The sequence below is a fragment of the Lepidochelys olivacea genome (genome assembly GCF_965140295.1).
Source record: "Lepidochelys olivacea isolate rLepOli2 genome assembly, chromosome: 7".
Classification (NCBI taxonomy): domain Eukaryota; kingdom Metazoa; phylum Chordata; order Testudines; family Cheloniidae; genus Lepidochelys; species Lepidochelys olivacea.
The window spans coordinates 35,774,575-35,798,159 of NC_140417.1; the positions used below are offsets into that span (position 1 = coordinate 35,774,575).

At 44.4% G+C, this 23,585-nt stretch overlaps 1 protein-coding gene across 6 annotated transcripts in view; it reads right to left on the reverse strand.

Annotated features, from left to right (window-relative positions):
* The window catches only part of FBLN2 (fibulin 2), a gene marked incomplete at its 5' end in the record, with an annotated part of 188,390 nt that overhangs the window by 150,476 nt on the left and 14,329 nt on the right, over nt 1-23,585 (reverse strand). Inside the window, one exon of one of the 6 annotated variants that reach the window (XM_084635150.1) lies at nt 20,176-20,308. The exons of 4 other annotated variants lie outside the window; for them this stretch is intronic. Of the gene's footprint in view, nt 1-20,175; nt 20,309-23,585 lie in introns of those variants that run through there. One more of the 6 variants, XM_084635149.1, reaches the window with a different exon arrangement.

Sequence of the window (23,585 nt, forward strand, 5' to 3'; positions counted from 1 at the left end):
AATACAACCCACTGTATACGTCATATCAGTGGTCCCCAAACTGTGGGGTGTGGAGGAACATTTGGGGGAAGGGAGGAAGCACCACGCAGTCCTGGTCTGCCATCTGCTCTGCTCCAGCCACAGTTCCCTGCCATGGCTCCACTCCTGGCCCCGCCACCAGGTGAAGCCCCAGCCTCGGCCCCAGCTCCAGCCGTGCCCCAGCCTCAGGCCCCAACCACAGCCGGGCTGTGGCTCTGCTCCCAACCCCTCTCCGGGCCACAGACCCACCCCCAGCTGTAGCGCCGTCCTCAGCCAATGGCTCCCAGCCCAGCCCCCGCCCCACTCCCAGCCCAGCCCCCAACCACAGCTGAGGGAGACAGGGGTAAGAAGGGGTGCAAGGTAAAAAGTTTGGGGACCACTGTATTATATCCTGGAACATAACTGCATAACTGGCCAGGTACTTAGTCAGCTCTGTTATGTAGGAAATCTGCTTCATTATTCATCTTTGAAATTAAAATAAATTGGTTTAATTTATAAGAAAGAAATTATCCACTCCAGAAAGTTAAAGACCACCCTATTTGCACCTAAAAACCCCTCTAATTCCACAACAGTCAAAAATCTGGAAGAAATAAAAACCAGTGTGACAAGATGCAGCCAACAAAAACTTCTCTGTGCTCACAACGTCCCAGTACAGTTTCCACAAGCAAACAGAACTACTGTGCTTTCACAGTGCACATGAAATGCAAGAGAAGCTCCTGACCACACAGACTCCGACTGCACAACACATGTGCAGAATATTCTACTATATGTAGGCACTGCAAATTTGGCAACACTTATTATACAGATGCTATAACAAGCATGCAAAATTAGTTCAACACCATGCACGTAGGGGTGTATGCAACCAAGATGATACTCAAATAGCACTGTGATGAGTGTAGTATAAAAATGCATATAGATTAAGTAAAATAGGTGAGAACGCTCAGGAAACTATGAGCCAAATTTTCCAGAGTTTTGCCTAAGTAAGAATGGCGGAAGGATTGGACAATATAGGAAAAAATTTTGGTAGGCAAAATTAAGTTATTCAATTTGGCCAGGACACAGCTGCTTGTACCCCTGTTCATGTAGGAAGTGGTTTGGGATTTTGCACTTCTGAAGTCCTTTGTGGTGCTCATCCTTTGCTCCCCTCTCAATCTCCAAACTTCCTCTGATACATTCAAGTCTTTGTCTCCTTCCCTCTCTCTTCCTTCAGCTGGCATACAAAGAGTTTCTATTCACTCTCTCCATCAGAAATTTGAGAGAAAAAGCAGCAGTGATCTCATGGACTGTGGCATGCAAGTTTTCAGAATTTCCCCTGTAGCAATTAAATTACTACAGTGCTAATTAAAACTTACTCTTTGAAAAATACTTAGATGAAAGCATTTAAAATGGCAACAGTACAGTACTCCTAAGGCGCTTTGAACCTAACCACCCTAAGCATGGGGGGAGCTATGATGCAGGAGACCACCTCCATTCACTAGGGAACATGTTGTTTTAAAACTGAATATAAGCATCAGATGGAAACCTGTCTAGTTACTTTCTAGCTATATTGGGCAGTCCTGCTGGAACAGTTTTTACTTTATTGAGGGAAAATAAGCTAAGTGAATGGGGAAAATACGGTAAGTGACTGTTCAGCGGAGTTCTGGGGTCCCCTGCCTCATGGATTATATAGGAAGTGTTTCAACATCATTAACAACTGGGTAAAAACAGAAGCAGAACAGCTATGTATTCTATCCCAGATTTATGCCCCGCTCCCCAAGCAAAAATGCTTCAAAGTCAGTTACAGTAGTGGGTCTCTCTCTTGGCTCATCTCATCTTCAAGTTAGAATCCATTCTATTAGCAGTAGGTCCCCAAAGTAACCAACACAATTTGGTTTCATTCTGACAATGGACTCCTAAAGAGTGAGGAGTCATTTGTGTCAAAATAAATCTTGCCGCTATAGTCTAATGTTTATTGAGGTAAATAAATCAGTCAAACTTGTCTAGACATTGTCATTTTCATGATGAATGTTGAATTTCCATTGCAATACATTGTAACATGTTAACTGCATGGTAAGTTTTATTTTATCTACATCAATCTCTTTCTTGTTTGGGTTTTCTCCATGACTTTCCATACTTCGAGAGAGACAGATTCCAGTAAACAGAGCTAGGTACACAGAACTCTGTGAATGTACCTCTATGTCCATCTGCAACATGTGTGCCTGCAGACTGCAATCTTGGGTTCTCCTGGGAATACACTGCCAATCACAAAAGTTTTTCTCCCATATTACATGGTGGTTTTGTAATGTAGCAAACACCCACTAGAATCTAAGATAAAACTCTGTTTCTCAACAGGATTCAAACCTAGTTCTCCAGAGAATAAATGCTGCTTTCAAGAATCAACTGTAGCAGCAAACTGATATATTTTCTCAGCTACGTGTAGGAGAGTGCAGCTGAAGAAAGACAACTTTCTACTCTCTCAGCTGCCAGAACATGCTTGGCTAAGAGTTAAGAATGCCATGCCCAGGAGCAAACTTCTGTATGCGTAAAGCCAAAACATGGGCATGGCAATATGTCATACTTACAAATATCAGACCAGATCATGAGCTTCTTAGTTCCATAAGTAGAGGGGAATCTACGCCTGCGGATTGGCTGGGAGAACAATGAAAGAGGGGAAAGCCAGCTTCACAGCCTAATCTCCCTTCCACTGTGGGGTTGGGAGTAGGTGGGCCGGCAGATCTTTGCTGGCTTCTGAGACAAGACAGTGTAAGTTACTGCAACAGAGTTCACAGTAATTTGTGCTGCTTTCCTTTCCATAGTGTGGAACCCTTCCCCCTTTAGAGGTTGGTTATGACAGGTAGGGAGCTGCAATCAAGCAAGACCCTAGTATGAAGTCTTTTGTGAGAGCCATGCTCTCAAGGGGCTGCATGGATTCTGTCCCTGCTGGGAGAATTCAAGGGAATCTCTGCAAGGAGTAATACCCAAGAAAGGATGACTGGGTCCTCATTCAAGAAAACTTCCACTGAAGTCAATGAAAGTTTGCCTGAGTATCTACTGCAATTCTTGTTCCATCATTTGCTTATTATTGCCCCAAAGTCATATTCTCCAATCACCTGCATGGCACAGACATAGCATCAGTATATAGTGAGCCACCACCATCGCCTCTACAAGAAGAGAGGCCTCACACCCAGTGTGTGAGGGTGTTAGGTATAAAGCTTAGCGGCCAGATTCTGATATCCTTACACATGCTGAGTGGCACCTTACTCTACAAGTGCTCTCATTGACTTCCATGGGACCATTCATTGAGTAAGTTACCATTCAGCATGGTATCAGAATCCGGACCAGAGTCAAAGTCAGCTTGATCTGATCAGAAGATTTGCTACAGTGAGACAAAAGTACATGACATGAGTACTGCATGGTGATGTGATATGGGGCAGAAGCAAGGTGGAAGAAGAGAATCAGCAACCGTGAGCCTGGCATCAGAGGATGTCCTAGGAACAATCTGAACAACATGGGATAAATACTATCGCACGTTAATTCTTCTTATAGCACTGGTAACTTCTAGTGCACGTGACAGGAACACAACAGAAACTGTAAAAAGAACAGGGTAGCATGTGAATTGATCATGCCACATCAGTGAAGGTAGCCATGAAGATAGTCCTCTAAAAGACATGTTTTGAAGACCCATCGTGTTCATCAGGCCCTCAGAGAATGGACTGGACACAGGATTTCCATAGGTTTTTCTGCCTTATTTCATTTCCCTTGTCTCTTTCTTGCTCTGCTACTTGCTCCACTTGGAACCAAGTGCTATATGTTCTGTCAAGAGTATACTACGGTGCAGTTGTTCATTACTTGCTCCAACAGAATTTGGCACATCTTTTCCCCTTCACATGGATGTACAAGGAAGGGAGCCAGGAGGCTCTAAATACCACCTCCTCTACCCAGTCTAATTAATAAAAAAAGAATCATGCACCATGGCTGTAGAAAAAACAACTAAATACGATGAACAAATTTAGACAATTGCTCTAGTGCAGCACACACACACACACACACGAAAGTGAATCTAATGCTGTACAAATTTTCAAGAGGATGACCACCACCACCACCGGTAATACAGATCAGGCCAAATCCTACAGTCCCTATCAGGCAAGGCTCTCATTGACTTAATAAATGTAGACAAATGAAGCATATTCCAAACTTGTGTACCAGCTAATAACTCACCACTCTCTCACTCATTGTTATATCTTCCCACTAATCAACAGTCTGTTGTAATTCACCTTCCAATTCTTCTGGCTATTGCACATGGCAGCTGATTGTCTGTTTGGCTTTTTCCAGGGTCTTCCAGAGGTGCTTTACATTGGCTTGCTCTCTTACTTGTTGCTTTATTCTGTCTTTCCATTTGGTATAAGGCATGTTTCCAAGCTTTCAGATGCAGATTTCAGAGATTGCTGCAGGGCTCTATTCGATTGCTTGAACAAGTTAGGTGCCAATATAAATGGTATTTTAAACTTTTAGCTCTGCACATTTAACAGGAGCAAATTTGCAATAGCATACAAAATTGTTCAGTTTTCCAAAGCCTTTCTCCATCCAGCCTTGCAACCTTCTTCACCTCATCTCCCTGGTTTGGGCTAGCACCCTCTTCTCAATCATTATGATTGGTGTCTTTCCTTTATTTACAGGGCATTTTTAAGCAGTTTTCATTTTCTGGATATTCTTGGCTCCACACAACATACTGGATGCATGCTCGTCATGGGGCAGGTTTTTCCACTGGTTTAAAAAAAAAGCCAGTCACTGCAATTTTCTTAGGATTCGGGTACTCCCTTGATCCTGGAAGTAATCTGGGTTGATTTTTGTGATCTAATTTCAGTACAGGCTTTTCTTACAAGGGAAGGGGGAAGAGTAGCTGGCATTATGGAAGAAACAGCCTCATGGCCAGATTGCCTTCCAGTAGAAAAGCTCACAGAAGTGGTATCAGAGAAGAGGAGCATTCTGGGAGATTTTTCTGCATGGTCTTCCCCCTAGTGAGAGAAAGCGTGGGGGGGGATGTAGATTTGCAGACTGAGCCTTCTCCAACCTCACTCATCTCTGTTTCTGTGAGTGGAAAGGGGACTCCCTTCAGCAAAGAATCAGAGGCCTATTGACCCCACTGATAAGTGTAGACTCTGTAGGAGCTGCCTTCCCTTCGACTGGACTGTTCCTTATGATCGCACAGAGCAACCCTGGATGGGCTCTAAAGGAAGGTTATAGAGCTCCCTAGCTGTGTAATCTCTGGCTCTCCACGTGGAAAGCTGAGCACAACACAGGTGATGAAGTTGGATAGTCTCCTCCCTTGCTCCACCCTCTTGCATCTCCAGCTCTCTCCTCAAATCTCCATGGCCATCCACATCAGACCAGGAAGGGCAAGATGGGCTAGAGTCCTGACACCCACCCCTTCCTCATGGAAAGGGTAAGATGACCCAGCCTTGCCACCTAACATCCACAACCTCCTTAATCTAGGAGTCAGTTTGTCGTCTCTTCTCCCAAATATGTTTACTAGACTGGGCAGGGAGGGAAGAAAATTATTTCATTATTCCCAGGCACAACCCTCCCCCCCTCCAAGAAAACAAACTACAAGTACACAAGGACTGAAGACAAAGCATTATCCACAGCAGATGAAACAGATCTATCAGGATGTATTATGTTAATTATAAGTTTTCCATGTCTTTCGTGAGTCTCCAATTGCACCCAAACAACCTGTTCCCCCTCTCAGACTGCTGACAATAATGCTTCCACAACGGGATTATTATAAACACTAATTAACATCTTTTAGATAAGAGCAAAAATTATTATTTTAATGGAGGACAAAACTAGAACATTTGGTTAGAATGTTCTCAAAGAAATGTTAATTACCACTGACTTTAAACAAGTGGAAATCAAAGCCCACCATTTGTGGAGTGCTTTGAAAAGTTCCAATGCCAAAATAAAATGTGCTGGAAAGAAATCTTCAGTTTTCTTCATGAATGAAAAGTGAAATCCCTGTAACTGAAGCCTGAATCCATCATCCCCTTACTCAGTCTCCAACTGCAGATGTAATCCACCAATCAAAACGGCTCCTACACACAAGCTTTCCATAAAAGACAATAGAATTAATTTTGTTTGCTGGATACAGAAATGTGAGAAGATGCATGCCTTGCTATTTCGTCTAAATTTCTATCCTTCACAAACAATATTACCAGATGTAGCTACTAGAAGTTACTCTCACAGTTCCTCCCCATCTTCTATCTGGTATTTATTTTTCAGTGAACTGCAGTGATTGTCAAAAGCTGTCAAAGAGAAGTTGAAGAGTTGCTACATGGCTCGCTGTGCTGGAAATTAATTTGTTCTTGGGCTAATGGATTGAGCATGGGGCCAAGGGACAGGTTCTCTCTCTGTTTCCTGCTGTGCTATAGATCAGTTGGGTAAAGATGGGCAAGTTATCTAGGCCCAAATCTTCAAAAGGCATTTAGGTGCCTAACTCCCATTTTAATCAATCAATGGCAGTTAGTTCCCTAAATGCCTTGGAGGATCTGGGCCCTAACCTCTCTGTGTCTCAATAGCCCCATTTTAGAGCTGGAGAAACGAATCTTTAGTGGCAACAATTTTCAAGTTGTTTGATTTGAAATGCTTTAAGAGGTCCTGATTTTCAGAGAACACTGAGCACCTGTTCTCTGAAAACCAGGCCCCTTTAAAATGTCTCAAGTTAGTTACCCACAATTGTGGCATCCACAGTTACATGTCCATTTTGAAAATCTTGGCCATTGATCTTTGTGAAGTGCTTTGACATCTTTAGGTGAAAATATTTCATATGGGAAATACTTCATATGGGAAAATATTTCATGTTATTTATATCCTAATTATCTTTACCTCAGACCCTAATATTTGGAGATAAACAGCCATTTCCCACGCCTACCCCCTCAGAACTCAATATCCTGCTGTATGCCTTACATCTAGGTTACTCTATGTATTGTAGATTTGTATTATCGACCATTCACCTTCTTAGTTGTATAAATCTAGCTGCTTGTTCCATTCCAATTGATCTCAGTCAAATCTACTGCACTGCCCAACTCACTGAGTTCCCCAATGAATCACCATTATTAATCATGGGCAGCCATTAATCACCCATGGCTCTCACCACATCCCTTCTCTGCATCATAGTCTGTTCCTTCAACCTCTTGCACCATCTCTTGTTCCCTTGAACCTTCCCCTTCTGTTCCCACCACATCTGTCTTTTCCTCTCCCCCTTCCCTTCTCAGTCTCCCACACTCACAAATCCATAACCCACATGCACACTACTCTCCCTGCTTCTCATCTCCAGTGACATCTGCCCCAGTTCCAGCTCTCCTTTTATCCCACCCTTTCCACCTCCCACACTCTTCCTTGTCACCACCTTTGTTCCACTGGACTCTCTGACGCATATCTATCCCCCCTGTCCCTCCTCCATTTCTTCTACTCTCTCTGGAATGTTTGCTCCATGTATGAAAAGACCACTACCATCTGTGACCCCTTCATCTTCTCACACGCACGGAAGCCTGGCTCCTGGACTCTTTCCACTGACCTCAGTGGGTTTTGGACAAGGCCCAAAATGTCTGAGATGTATCCTCAATTTGGATGATTAATTCCTCTGGACAAGGACAGTGTCTTTTCCTGTCTGTTATTCAGCATCAGCTACTAACACACAGTAATTACAAATATAGGGTTTGTTCTCGTCTTCAATATTTATGGATAAATTCTGCCCTTGCATGCATGCTGCTCCAAGTTTTATAATGAGTTTGCGGTTTCGTACCATGTTTACCCTACAAACCAGAATGGTGTTAGAAGATCTAGGCTCGTTTCCTTTTCAGGTTATACATTACATTTTTTTCCATTACCACATGAAGCTGTTGTGGTCTTTTTCATAAATAATATGTGATTTATAATCATGCATGGAATTTTGCTTTGAAGTTTGTTTATTAACAAGTACAAGTGAACCACACTAACAAAGCTAAGAGTCTGATCTCATTAACAGCTATTACCAGGCATAGGTGAACTCACTGGACTTCAGTGGGACTGTTCACATGCTTAAAGTTAGTCATGTTGTTAAGCACCTTGGTGAATTAGGGCCAGGGAAGCAAGTAAGCATATACAATGATAGAAATGTAGGGCTAGAAGGGACTCAAGAGATCATCTAGATCATCCCCCCATTCTGAGATAGGACCAAGCATACCTAGACCATCCCTGACAGGTGTTTGTCCAACCTGTTCTTAAAAACCTCCCGTGATGGGTACAGCACAACCTCCCTTGGAAGCCTGCTCCAGAGATTAAACTACCCTTATAGTTAGTCTTTTCTCAAGACTAAACATGCCCACATTATTTAACCTTTCCTCATAGCTCAGGTTTCTAAGTCTTATTACTTTTGTTGCTCTCCTCTGGATTCTCTAATTTGTCCACATCTTTCTTAAAGTATCGTGCCCAAACTGAACACAGCTCTCCAGCAGAGGTCTCAACAGTGCTGAGTAGAGCAAGGACAATTACGATCTGTGTCTTACATATGAAACTCCTGTTTATATTTTTTGCAACTGCATAGAAATTGTTAGCTCATATTCAATTTGCAATCCACTATACCCCCAGATCTTCTTCAGCAGTACTACTGCCTAGCCAGCTATTCCCCATTTTATAGTTAGGAAGGAAAAATCAAATGCACAAGTGTAGCACTTTGTACCTGTCTTTATTGAATTTCATCGTGACAAACTGGAGAACTGATCTGAAACCAACAAGATTATTTTGAATTCTAATCCTGTCTTCCAAAGTGCTTGCAACCCCTCCCAGCATGGTGTCACCTGCAAGTGTTATAAGCATACTCTCTACTCCACCATCCAAGTTATTAATGAAAATATGCACTAGTACCAGACCTAGGACAGACACCAGTGGGAACCCTAAAGATATATCCCTCCAGTTTGACAGTGAGCCATTGATAACTACACTTAGAGTATGGCCTGTCAACCAGTTGTGCACCCACTGTAACATACCAGGGTACAATCCAGTCTAATGAGCAGTTGTGTCACCCCACCCTACAATTTTGGGTGCCTTACAATGCTTTGCTGAAGTAACTCCCAACTGGGCTGCTCACAAACAAACAGCCTTCCAGCATGTAAGCCAGCCACACCCTGAATGTCTGTGTCTGACTGCAGACTGCCAGCCACGCTTGGGGTCACCAAGTATAACCAAGGCTGGTGAGAGCCAGAGTGTAACCCAACACACCCCCACACTGAGATTTTCCTCCAGAAATGTATGTCCTGTATGGCCCAGCCCCCTCCTGAACAGTACAAAATATTTTAAGTCTATTAGCCCTTAAAGGGAATAATCTCAAATAGTTATTCAGACACTTCAATTTAAAACACACTGGATTAGATAAAATAGTAAAACAAGTTTTAACTACCAAGAGATAGATTTTAAGTGAGTACAAATAAGGAGGCATAAAACTCAGAAATGGTTACAAGAAAAATGAAGATAAAAAACATTTACTAATGCGTAATTTAACAACCTATATCAGATTCAAGCCAAGTTTTTCACCACCTGCTTTTAGCAGTCCTACTGACCAAACTCCCTCAGTCAGGGCCCCTCCTTCAAAGTCCCAAGGATTATTTCCTTTTTCTCTTCAAGGGCAGTGAATGCAACAGGCTGGGAGATGGAGGGGGTGCCTTGTGGGGTTTTTCCCTCCTTTTTATAGTTTCAGTCCCACTCTTGAAAACCATTTCCAGCTGGGCACTAGGTGTCAAAGAGTCTATGTGGAAGGATATTTTCTGCTGGATTTTTCACCTGTTTGAACTTCCTTTGTCTTCCCTTCCTGCTTGAAGACTCTGTTTACTGCTTAAATACAAATTAAGCAGAGCAGGCATACCTTTGTTTAGGACAGACCTAGCTTCTATTTGGGCAGGGCTGTGGAGTTTGGAACATGTGTTAATATCATCATACAGGGAACTCTTATAACTTTACATACAATGTTGCCATACATATTTTATCAGGATAATACTGACTAGCAAATTATGAGTTTTCAAATTATACCATACAAGACATGCCTTGTACAAAAATTATTACAATAGTGTCTAGGGTGTGAACACAGGGTTGTATTCTGTCACACCCACCTTACAGCAATTTCCTCTAGACCACATTTCGTTACTTTGCTTATGAGAATGTCATGGGGCAGTGCTAAAGTCTTACTAAAATCAAGATCTATCACGTGCTTATGTCCTTCCCTAGTCAGAACACCACACAGCACATGTTTATCTTTAAGCACATGCTTAAGTCCCATTGACTTCAGTGGGCCTTAAACCATGTGGATAAGGGCTGTCCTGAATGGGGATACTTTCCTGAATCAGAATCTTATGCCAAGTAGTAAGTGTCCTCAGATCTGACCCCAAGTTTGTAACAAACTTAAAATTCATAATCAAAAGGCAGTGTTAAGATAGCCATTTATTTTATCTTTTTTCTTAAATTGCTCACATAACACCAAGATCATCAAAAGTCAGAATTAGAGAACAGTAAAGGAAGGGTCTATTTACTTTTTGCCTTTCACAAGTAAACTTGATTCTCTCCCCCCCTTCCCCCCCCCCTTATTTTTACTGTTGACTTTCACTTTCTGGTTCTTATACACTAGCATAATGCTATTCTGCCTGAGTTTCCCAGCACAGTATGAACAAGACCGTTACCTTTCCCATAACTGGTGTTCTTCGAGATGTGTTGCTCATGTCTATTCCACAATAGGTGTGCGTGCTCGCCGCATGCACCAGTGCTGGAAGTTTTTCCCCTAGCAGTACCCGTAGGGGGGGAGCGCCCCTGCGACCCCTGGAGTGGCACCTGCCTGGCACAGTATAAGGGATGCTGCGTGCTCCCCCCACCCTCAGTGCCTTCTTGCCAGACAACTCCAACAGAGGGGAATGAGCGCAGGATGTGGAATGGACATGAACAACACATCTCGAAGAACACCAGTTACGGAAAGGTAACTGTCTTTTCTTCTTCGAGTGATTACTCCTGTGTATTCCACAACAGGTGATTCCAAGCTATATCTGTTGGAGGTGGGCAGGAGTTCACAAGTTCCCAGGACAGAGGACAGCCATGCCGAACCCGGTGTCATCTCTGGTTTCGGGGACGATCACATAGTGCGAGGTGAACGTGTGAACCAAAGACCACGTAGCGGCCCTACAAATGTCCTGGATGGGGATGTGGGACACGAAGGCAGCCGACGAGGCCTACACCCGAGTCAAGTGTGCCCTCACAATGGGTGACGGGTGGACACCCGCCAGCTCATAGCAGAAGCAGATGCACAAAGTGATCCGATTGGAAAGCCTCTGAGTGGAAATCGGCTGGTCCCTCGCGTGTTCAGCCAAGGCGGCGAACAGTTGCAAGGACTTTCTGAACAGCTTGGTCTGCTTGAGGTAGAAAGCCAGAGCCCGCCGCACATCAAGCATGTGGAGATGGCGCTCCTCACTGGACACGTGAGGCTTGGGGCAGAGGACCGGTAGAAAAATGTCCTGACCCATGTGGTAGGCGGAGACCACCTTCGGGAGGAACGCCGGGTGTGAGCGAAGCTGGACCTTGTCCTTATGAAAGGCGGCTTAGGTCCCACTGTGGGACCAGGGGTCTAGAATACGGAAAAAGACGGTCCAAACCCTTAAGGAACCGGCCAGTCATAGCATGGGAAAATACCATGTGCCTTTGCATCGGCGGATTGAAGGCTGATATGGCTGCCAAGTGCACCTTGACTGACTGATAAGGGCGCCAGGCCCTGAACCCTCAGGTGGAGGAGGTAATCAAGGATAAGCTGGATCAGGGTGGCCACCAGGAAGACACCCTGGTCCACCACCCACCTAGAGAACCGGGACCACTTCGCCAAATAAGCGTGGCGAGTGGAGGGCCGTCTACTTTTGAGGAGGACGCGCTGAACCTGTTCTGAGCACGTCCTTTCCTCTCCGCCTAACCACTGAGCAGCCACGCTGTGAGGTGAAACGCTGCTAGGTTGGGATGGAGGAGGCGGCCCTGGTCCTGAGAGAACAGGTCTGGGCGGAGAGGCAACAGCCGAGCTACTGCCAGGCCTGTGAGGGTCCCATACCAATGCTGCCTGGGCCACGCCGGAGCAATCAGGAAGACCCGGGCCTTGTCCATCTTTATCTTCTCCAGAACCCTGCTGATTAGAGAGAATGGGGAAAGGTGTAGAAAAGCCAGCCTGACCAGGACAGGAGAAAGGCATCGGAGATACCGCCCCTCCCCACGTCCCCCCCGGAACAGAACTGGAGGTATCACCGGTTTTGCTGAGTCGCGAATAGGTCCACCTGGGGAGTTCCCCACCTTCGGAAGAGCTGGTGGGCCACTTCCGAGTTAAGGGAACCACTCATGTTGCGAGGAAAAGTCCCTGCTCGAGCGATCTGCCCTCTCATTCCAGGTGGAAGGCCTTCAGGTGGATGTTGTGGGCTATACAGAAATTCCACAGCCTGAGCGCTTCATGGCAAAGGGTAGAGGATTGGGCCCCACCTTGCCTGTTGATATAGAACATTGAGGCTGTGTTGTCCATGAGGACCCTGACTACCTTGCCCTCCAGGTGCGAGCGGAAGGCCATGCACGCCAACTGCACCGCCCTGAGCTCCTTGACGTTTATATGTAGGGTCAAATCTTGAGCCAACCACAGGCCTTGGGTCTGAAAGTTCCCCACATGGGCCCCCCAATGCACGTCCAATGCATCAGACACCAGGTCCAATGACGGGGCCCTGTCCCTGAATGGGACCCCTTGGAGCATGTTGTTTGGGCGGACCACCACTGTAGGGAGGTGATCACAGAGTCCAGCATGGTGAGGACCTTGTCCATCCTGTCCAGGGCCTGGGAGAACTTCAGGGCCAACCACTGAGGGGCCTCATCCTGGATCTGGCATGATGGACCACATACGTGCACACTGACATGTGACCCAAGAGTTGCAGGCAAACCTTGGCTGTTGTCACCAGGAACCATGTGATCGAGTCGATGAGACCTTTCAGGATCTTGAATCTGTCTGATAACACTGCATCCAGGAGCGCCCAAATAAATTCTATGCATTGGACCCGGACTAACGTGGACTTGGTGTTGTTTACCAACAGGCCCAAGACGGTGCACATGGACAGGAGGAGCGCCACGAGATCCCTCACCTGCGACTGGGAGGTGCCCTTGAGAAGCCAATCATCCAGATAGGGAAATATCTGGACCCTGCACCATCTGAGGTAGGCCGCTATCACTTACATGCATTTTGTAAACACCCTGGGGGCAGTGGACAGACCAAACAGGAGTACCGTGAATTGGTAATGATTCTGTCCCACCACAAAACAGAGGAAGCGCCTGTGCCCCTCGAATATGTGGATGTTCTGTAGATCGAGGGCAGCGTACCAGTCCCCAGGATCCAGGGAGGGGATGATGGAGGCCAGGGAGACCATGCAGAACTTGAGTTTCACCATGTACTGGTTCAGACCTTGCAGGTCCAGGATGGGCTTGAGCCCCCCTTTGGCCTTCAGGATAAGAAAATAACGGGAGTAATACCTTTTGCCCATGAACTCCTTGGGCACCGCCTCTATCGCTGCTAGTCCTGGGAGCCGCCCCACCTCCTGCTCGAGCAGAGCTTTGTGTGAGAGGTCCCCCAAGAAGGATGGGGGTAGGGGATGGTTAGGTGGGGAGGAAGTAAACTGGACGGGGTAACCGCGGGAGATGGTGTTGAGGACCCTTCGGTCCGAGGTTAGCCGCGACCATTCCAGGAGGAAAGCAAAGCACACAACCAGTTGGAGAAGGGTAGCTTTATTGGGGGTGGATCCCTGGTGAGGATTGGCAGGGTGCCCCCAAGCATCCCGTCAAAAATGCCTTTTCCCTGCCTGATTGCCCTTGGAGGACCCAGACTGGAGGGCAGGCTGAGACTGCCTCTGAGGGCGTCTCTTATAGTCCAGCTGCTTCTTACGGGCGACCTCATACTTCGGGAGGGTGGCCTGAGTGGGAGTCTGCTGCGGCTTGAACTTAGGTTTTGCCGGAGTAGGGACATAGAGGCCCAGAGTCTGGAGGACTCTCTGGCAGGAGTCTTTCATGCCATGCAGCCTTGAATCTGTTTCCTCCGCAAACAGAGCCTTCCCAAACGGGAGATCCTGCATGGAAGACTGCACCTCACTGGACAGCCCAGAGAGCAGGAGCCATGACGCCTGTCTCATGGACACCATGGAGGCAATTGATCATGCGGCTGTGTCTGCAGCATCCGATGCTGCCTGCAGGGACGCCCTAGCGGCCGCTGCCCCTTCCTTCACTAGTGCCCTGAACTCCTTCCTATCATGCTCCTGGAGGGAGGCCTCAAACTTGGGCAGGGAGCCCCACAGATTGAATTCATACCAGCCCAGGAGAACCTGATGGTTTGCCACTTGTAACTGGAAGATCGAAGACGAATAAATTTTTCTTCCGAAAGAGTCCAGTCTCCGAAAGTCTTTGTTCTTTGGGGTCAGGGCTGGCTGACCCTGCCATTTCCTGTGGTTGACCGACTCGACCACCAGGGAGTTGGGCACCAGGTGGGTATACAGGTACTCTTCAGTGGGTACAAAGTACTTGCGTTCGGCCTCATTGGCCCCCTTCTCTATAAAGGTGGGTGTTTGCCACAGGGCATTTCAAATGTTAGCCAGCCCTTCATGGAGAGGCAAGGCCACCCTGCCCGGTGCTGACGGGGACAACACATTAAACAGGGAGTCTGAGGGCTCCTCCATCTCCTCTGCTTGGAGATGGAGGCTTGGTGCCACTCTCTTTAAGAGCTCTTGGTGGGCCCTGAAGTCCTCCTGCGGTGCAGAGAGGTCGGGGCCGCAATCACTTCCTCCGGGCAGGGCGAGGAGACCGGTGCAGTGCTCTGGGATTGTGGAATACGCATGAGCAATCACTCGAAGAAGAAAGGTGAGTGAAGGAACGGACCTAAAATAAACTAAATAAAAATAGTTGGGTTTTATGGAATTTTTTGGAAAAAAATGTAATAAAAACCTTCTCTTTTTATACTAGGCCAAATACAGATGCTGGTGCAGAGCCAGAATCTTAGATCTTGCCATGATAATTAGATACTTCAAAGCTTTACTCCTTCTGTAAATATATATACAGACTGACTCCCACTAACCTCAAATGAAAAAGATCATTTCAATAAATATTTTACTTTATGGAGGAATATATGTAGCTAAATAATGAGAATGCTCCTTTCTCTTTGTCCACATCTTGTTTTTGTTGAACGAATAAGCCATATAGTAAATTAAGGCTGATTTTCATTAAAATTAACAATACTCCAAGCGTGCTATGGACTAGTGAAGGCAAATTGTTTGAATTTGATAGTCTCCATATAAAATGTTCAAACTTTTTGACAGTGTTTTTTCCCTTTGATCAGAGGTAGCTTTCCTTCTATTTTCCAGTAAAAGAAAATTATAAACATAAGAGGAATTAAGCAAGAGAAAATAAACCATTAATACAAGAAAACAAGAAAGAACTAATATACAGTGCATCCTCACTAATTCCACATAGTGATGCTGAACCAGACTATAGAGGAAATAAAACGAATATGACAGAAATAAATTATGTGCTGGAGTCCCTGGAGAGAGAAATTGCCCTATCTATTAAAAAAGAAAAATGCAGTTGGATGGGAAACAGAGTCAGATCTCGATAGAAATAAACCTGAGTGATTATGGCTAAAATGCATCTTTCATTATGTCATAGAAATGCCACCTCAGGACATTATAGTTAAATTCTGTGTGTCCCCTGCCTTTTCAGCTTGCAATTTCCCTGGAATTTTCCCCACTGAAGAGGCAAGATTTGCCCTCCAGCCACCTAAACTGGAAGATCTCCTAAAATCTGCCAGTAGGAAGGGACACCCCTGTGCACAACTCTTCTGCTACTGAGCCACACCCTCTGGTTCCCTCCCCTACCCCACAAGATTTTTCACACTTATGTAGTGCAGCCACAGGTTCAGATCCAGTGGGCACAACGTTCAAGGGGGGAGGAGGGGAGAAAGGAGGTTTACAAAACTTTAAATGAACATGAAACATACATTCTTTCCACAATCATATCTAAAAAACAACTAACTGAGACAAGAGTTTAGACATTGTGACCTTAAATAATCCAAGTACAGAGAGGATGATACACTGGACCAAACTGTGGACACAGACATGCTCAGGGAAGTTGTGGAATCTCCATCACTGGAGATTTTTAAGAGTGGGGTTAGACAAACACCTGTCAGGGATGGTCTAGATCATCTTTAGTCCTGCCATGAGTGCAGGGGACTGGACTAGATGACCTCTCCAGGTCCCTTCCAGTCCTGTGATTCTAGAACACACTGACTCTGGAAACACAACAGGTTTAAGGGAAAAATTGTGGTGACAAAGTTGTGCCATTGTACCTACCCGCCATTTGAGGAATAAACCCCAAACCAAGTGCCCTCAACCACCCAAGAAGTGTTGGCTGTCTACTAGATCAGCACTCAGTGAAGTGGATTGTTGAACCTGCAGCTGGGAGCATGTCTCCCAGCCCAGGTAGAAAGACTTACATGAGCTTGCTCACGCTAGTGTGCTAAAAATAGCAGTGTGGATGTCACAGCACCAGCCTGCCCAGACCCCATGGGCCCACGCTTGGGTGGCTAGCCCATTCCATTACCTGTCCTGCAACCATCACACTGCTACTTTTTGTGCACTAGCGTAAGCAGAGATAGAGCATCTTGTTCTACCCGGGCTGGGAAGCATGCTCCCAGCTGCAGTGTAGACATACCCATAGGTGCGTCTGAAAATCCAGGTCAGTCCTGAATTGGGTAGAGATATCAGAAAGGGAAGAAGGATGGTCCAGTAGTGAAGGGCAATAGCTCAAGATTCAGGAGATCCAAGATTCAATTCCCTGTGCCACCAGAGACTTTCTGTGTAACCTTGAGCAACTCGGTCTTTCTGCACCTCAGTCCCCATATGCAACATGGGGACAGCAGTACTTCCCTACTTCACAGGGTTATTATAAGGATACTTCAGTCATGGAAACCATAAGATCAGGAACCACCATATTCTTTTTTGGGACTTATGCTCCCCACAGCTCAGTAGGTAAGAGGGAGACCAATGTACATGGAATGTAATTGGGGTACAAGGAGAGGAAAAGCAGCCACACAGCAACCCTACAACTATGCCCCCATCTAGCCCTTCGGTGGCTCCAATGTAGATGACCTGCTCTGTTCAGCCAGAGAGGCATAAGTTGAGGGAAGGGTGGGAAATCTAGGGCATCCTACAAAGTACATGCCCCTCCGAAGGCCGTTTAAGTTACGGTACCAAAAAGGGTTATAGAAGAACAGCCTCTCAATGTTAGTTCCCCATCCTAAGCTTTTCCCAAACTGTGGAGGGGTCTGTGGAAGGTAGTTGGTGGGGCAGTGACAAAAAGCTATACTCGTACTGCAGGGGAGGAAGGACCAGGGGTACTATCCCAGGGGCAAGCGGTAGGAGCATGGACAGACTGAGACCATCAGAAACTGCCCTCATTTATGCAACTCTCCTCCTTCCACTCAACCTATTGCCCAAGCCCTCTCTTCTGATGTTAGTCCCACCTTCTGGTCAAAAATAGCTGCGTGGCTGCGAGGACTGATACTTCCCTCTCCCACATGCTTTTATGGCCAAAGAGGACCACGGCCCCTTAATACCTATTTGATAATAAATACAGCTGTTCTTATTTTCTAGGAACTATGTTGTTACAGGCTGAGCACCATCTTCCATGTCCTAGTCTTCCATTTCTTAAAAACACACCCATTTGGGATCCACCTGACAAAAATGCACTTATGTTTAAAATGACGACACCCCATTCTGAAGAACATAAATAGCACCTGGGACCAGGGACCATCTTTTTGTTCTGTGTTTGTACAGGACCTAGCACAGTGAGATCCTTGCCCATAGTTAGGGCTCCTAGATGCTATGGTAGCACAAATAATACGTGTCACCTGGTCAAATACAGCAATGTGCTTCCACCACAGCAGTGCACAAAACCTGTTTTGCCTTCTGAGGCGAATTTCAAATCGTTTGAATCTACCCTGTTTACTTTACACAAATCCTGTTTCTTCCTTACAGATGGATACGATCTGTCAGAGACCTGGAACATTTTATCCCATAGCAAAACTTGTTTAATGTACCATCTGTTCTTCCTGCAAGGGCACACTAATGCCAGAAATTATTTAACATTCCATATATTCAGAGTATATATTGGCTAGTTTATTGTGAAAGTGGAGTAAGGATAATTTGGAGCCTAACAATAGACATTTTACTGGCATTTTCCTTAAAAAACAAATAGTATCCAATATATATTAACACACAAAGTTAAGCAGCAAAAATACACCATGATCTGGACCATCTTCCATCATAATGGGCTTGACCCTGTTGCCATCAAAGTCAATGGAAAGGCTTTCCACTAACTCCAGTGGGATTTACACTATCCCACTCCACTGGCACAGATTTATTGGGCCAAGTTCAGCTCTCATATATACCTTGGTGTTTATCTAGAGTAACTCCTCTGACAAAGTCACCCTATTGTAACAGAGCAGAATTTGGCCCTGTAGATTAAGCTGATCAATTTTTTTTACTACATTCTAATGTACGCTACTTGTTATATTAATTTCACACACCCCGTTTTATACACACACACACACACACACACAATAAATATCAGAACACACCATTCACAACATCTGAAAGAAAGCACTAGCCTGTAATTCAGAAATGGACCTTAACTTGTATCCATTGCTGAACTGTTTAGGTTGCAAAATGATCAGCTACCTTCACAAATGTTAGGAGATACAGAGATTTACCAGTAATAGGATTAAATCAGCAATTCTGTTACTAACCCAAATATTTCGAGTTAGAATTAAAACTGCCTTTCATTTGCCATCTATACAACAGTGATACATTATACAAATACAGAAGAAATATCAAAAGAAGAAAAAAATAGATGACCACCAAAAAGTAAGTTTAGTTATGGAAATCTGACTCATGTTGCAGGATTCCTAGGGACAAACAGTGATCTCGATGAACATGCAAACTCCAGTTAGGGGCATTAATGAGAGTGGAGTGAGCTACATTCCACATGCCACAGTGAAAATGTAATCCTCAACAACCAAAGATTGCCATGTATTATATCACTGCATGTAAAAAAGCTAGTCAAGGAAACTACTGACAGATCACCAGCTAATAGGCTGATCTAGTGATAACTATTAGTATCAGAGGTTGATTCACTTCAAGGTTTCTATAAGGTCATTTTTAAGTAAAGCAGGACAAGTACATATACTATTGGATTACTCCATTCCCATTATATTTCAGAGAAAATTCCATGTTCCTATGAGAAATTCATTGTAGCAGAGAAAATTTAACCAAACACTTACTATTCCCACAAAAAATACAGACATTTTTTATTACATCAGATACTTGGTTCTGGGGGCGGGTGGGGGGGGAGCGTGGAGGAGAGAAAAACACAACTTGTGAAGTGGTAAATGTGTCAAAAATCTAAAATTACTTGGAGGTATTCTGCAGTACAATCATCCTTTATGCTTATATAGCTCAGCTCATATGGCTTACATTCAGCCTGTCACACTGAATCATGACTACTTCTTGACTTGCATTAAACAAAAACAAACTTAATTTCCACTTCAGTATGTGAGATAAAATCCTCTCAGAATTCAGAGTCAAAAAGGCCAGAAGCAGTGTTAGAAATAATTGTTTTTCTGAGACATTCACTTGTGAGGAACGGAAAAAAATAGCTCACTTGAGTTCTGACTAAAATACAAACCACACACATTTTGTTTATGAAGTATTTTGCAGAAAACTCTACTGCAAAGAGCTTTGTTCATGTGCAGTGCAGCCATAGCTTGTAGTTAATACACTGCTAAAAGAACACATAGTAAACACTTCTAAGTCTGCTGAAGTCTTTACTGTACCAAACAAACAGAGGACATTTAACAAGAGCTTTAAAACTGTGATTAACATTTAGAAAGTAAATTTGGAGAACAAAGTCAGTACAAAGTTAAGGGATAACACAGTAAGGTATAATTTCTACTACAAGCAAAACAGATAACATAAAGCAAAACTAAAGCTTAAAGCCAAGTTATTTCATACCAGTCACAATAAATTTACTACAAGCATCTAGTTAACCATGATTTCTGCTAACCTGTAGATGTGCAGGACTGTAGATGCAGTTAAATTTTCCTATAACCTTTTGTCTGCAGTCATGTTACTAGTGCTCTGTTTCCAAGTGTTTCTTACACTCACAAGTTCCCTTTCCCAGCTCTGTCCTAGGAACTGCCCAGATTTTGTGGTGTAATCTGAGCAGGGAAGTACCATGTGCCTATGATATGGTTAATTCACTTCTTACCCCCTGTGATGTGTAAGGAAACAGCTTAGAGTTTCAAAGGACTGTTCTCTGTCCTGTCAATCCAGGTATAATGAAAGGCAGGACTTTTGTATCTCGCAGTTTAGACTTTCATTTGGCATCTCGAAGTCAGAAACCGATATTATGACTAACTACAATCATTTGAATATAAAACTTCCCCAGGGCCTGATTCTTCAATCCTGCCATATGCAAAACTCCCACTGACTTCTCTAGGAGGTCCACATACAGGGACTTGCAGGATCAGTCTGGAAGAAACTAACCCTTATTAGCAGCTAACTTATTGCTCCAAGGAAGAGTAAATGTGACAATTATCAACTTGGCCAACACCAAGGACTGAACTGGGGACCCTAAGTTACCAGCACAAGCCTTTACAGCTTGAGATAAAAATCTAGGCTCTATAGGAGGGAGCTTAAACAGACTCACGTCCATTGCGTATGGGACAGACAGGAAGACATTCAACACACTGACAAGTTGGTTACACCAGAGCAGGAGTGCCCCAGTGCTGGAAGCGTGATGCCTGTGGACGCTAGATGGAGCATGCTGAGCAAGGCAGCAGCGCTCTTCCCAGTGCTGCCCAGTGCAGTGTGCGCCCAAAAGCACTCTTTGGTGGTGTGTGCAGGGGAGGAAGCACAGCACATCTCCCCTCCCGCCTCCCCACCCAGTGTTCTATCTTAGGCTTTTGAACTATCTGAATGCCTGGAGTGTAAGCCGCCGGGTTGCCAACGTAAAGACAGTGATAATTTCACCCTCAATAGTGATCTTTGGCCTTTTGACTCCAACAGCACTCTTAGCCCTTCGGTGGCACTGTAATTCCTTTTGCATCAGTTGACCAAAAGCCTGTGCATTTTGGAAGTAAAAGCAAAATGGAGCCATACTGCCAATGGACTCCTCAAACGCTGGCAACATTCTAGCTGAGAAATCGGGTCAGCTTCTGCTGGCTGTTGACATTTTTCTATTACATTTCTTTTTTGTATTTGATTCTCTTTGTATTGAAATAGTCAAAAATCAAGTATAAATGATTCAGGGCCAGTAGAGCAGCATTACGGAGAGGTGGAAGTAGCTCTTTCTGACCATGTACCTCTTTAAGGGTGAGGCCGTACCTCGGTATATAGGTACACCTATATACATTGGGAAGATAGCATACCTCAGTATATAGGCAATGATGAGGAGGGAAGAACTACAAGAGAAATGGCTCAAGGAAAAAAACCTGCTTCATCAGCCCCATCTACACGAAGAAGGTGGTGCCTGGGACTATCCCAGCCACAAATGACAGATGTTGCAAATCACACATTGTTTATCCCCTGGTACCACCACCAAGTACGCAGGAGGGAAAGTGGGAGCATGCTGTGCAGTAGCTTTACCCCTCTTCAGTGTCTCTAGAAAACTCCATGTTGATGCATTCGCTTACCACTTTGTCACTGAGTGGGAGGATACAGTCATAAGACATCCTTTTGTCTCTTTACATTAAAGATCTGGGACCACATTCACTGCTATGTTCCAGTAGTTTTGTTCCACTCCAGCAATGTAAAGGAGTCCTAAACCCAATTTAACTGGTCAGATGAACTGGATTGATGGCTGCTTCACATTGCCCGTGGGGCACAAAGCAGGAACAGCAGATCAGTGAAACTGGTACTCCAGAATAACTCCTCCTTGCCATCTAATCCCACCAACAACGATGGTCATAATCAGCACACACCTAAAGCCCATATAATTTTAAGAAAAATGCTCATTTGATGCCGCTGTGCGTTTAGATACATAATCTAGATTTCCTGAAAAAAGAACTAGAAACAGATGATCTCGTTGCTCCAGACAGACTTTTGCAAGAAAACAGCATGTAAAGTAATCCACTGTCAATATCACTTGGACCCTGCCACTCCCCAATTGCTCATACATTTTCAAGTAAATTACACAAGCAAAGCAAAGAGGATACAACCCTATCTGGCAATAATTCATGAGCAAAGGGGTGGAGGCTTCCATTTGCTTCCCAGCCAGGCTAAGATCGTGAGACATGGAGGGAAAGCTATATCATCTTTGAAATGCTCACCAAGGAACAGCTGCAACAGAAGATTAAAGGAGAGCAACAGTTAGGAATCATGGAGGAAGGAGAATCTGAGACATCAAGGCAACAGAACAAACAGGAAATACAAACACTCTGAGAACAATAACTCTTGGTCAGAAAAGTGCAAAGCAAAGCAATTTATGACAAGGGATTTGCTTACTTTTAATTTTTTTGTCATTAATTTTTTAATGGACCTTGGTGGTAACACCTGCTTTTTATAAGATATTTTGAAGCTCCATATAAGTAACATATGAACTCACTTCCCTTCTGCCCAGATCCACATACTTTTGCCTACTGGGAGAAACCAATTTGTTCTAAAGTGAAGGCACTAGTTCTGTGTGACTGGAGATCCTCCAGTTGATTAATTAACCAGATTATTTGTGCTGTTCAGAAACAGTTGTGTGAGCTTAACTGGAACAATTTTTTTTTTTAATAAAACCTCAATTGTAGAAACCCTTCATAATGGATTTAAAAGTTATATTACCATTCAAGAATTCTTATCTTGCTCAGTCATAATAATTATACGCTACAAAGCAACAACAAAAAAAAGGAGCAGACAGAGGGATTTCAGTGCTTAGGAATAATTACAAATAGACATCTCTAAAAACAAAAGTCCATTTTTAATCTACATTTCAGGAAAAGCAACTTGCTACTCTACCAACATGCCTCAGTCTTGCTTAGAAGAGACCAGCAAGGCGCAAGGAAATCAATGATTTCTGTGATGTAAATGCTTGTTTAAGAACTTAACTGAAGCCACCAGTATGTGTCTCAAATTGCCAAGCAGCCATCACACAATAATCACTTTTAGCCACTGGATTGCTCTGCGTCTCAACCAGTGCTCTAGAAGGATCCAGATTTTGTAACCAATAACCTAAACTGTGGAGTGCCCCAGTGTCAAGGAGTTCACGGTTTACTTGGAGAGCCACATCCTCTCTGACACAGAAAGGATTTAATTTCTTCTGTGCTAGACAATGTTAATGGCACAATACTCCCCTTCACTGTTGCACATACCAGGTACATCTTCCTTTACCATTCATTTACATAGCGGTTCTCTATTATACTGTTGCTGGAGCACACTTCTCTTCTGGCAGCAGAGGGGATTAAATACGTTTATCATGATTATTTATAT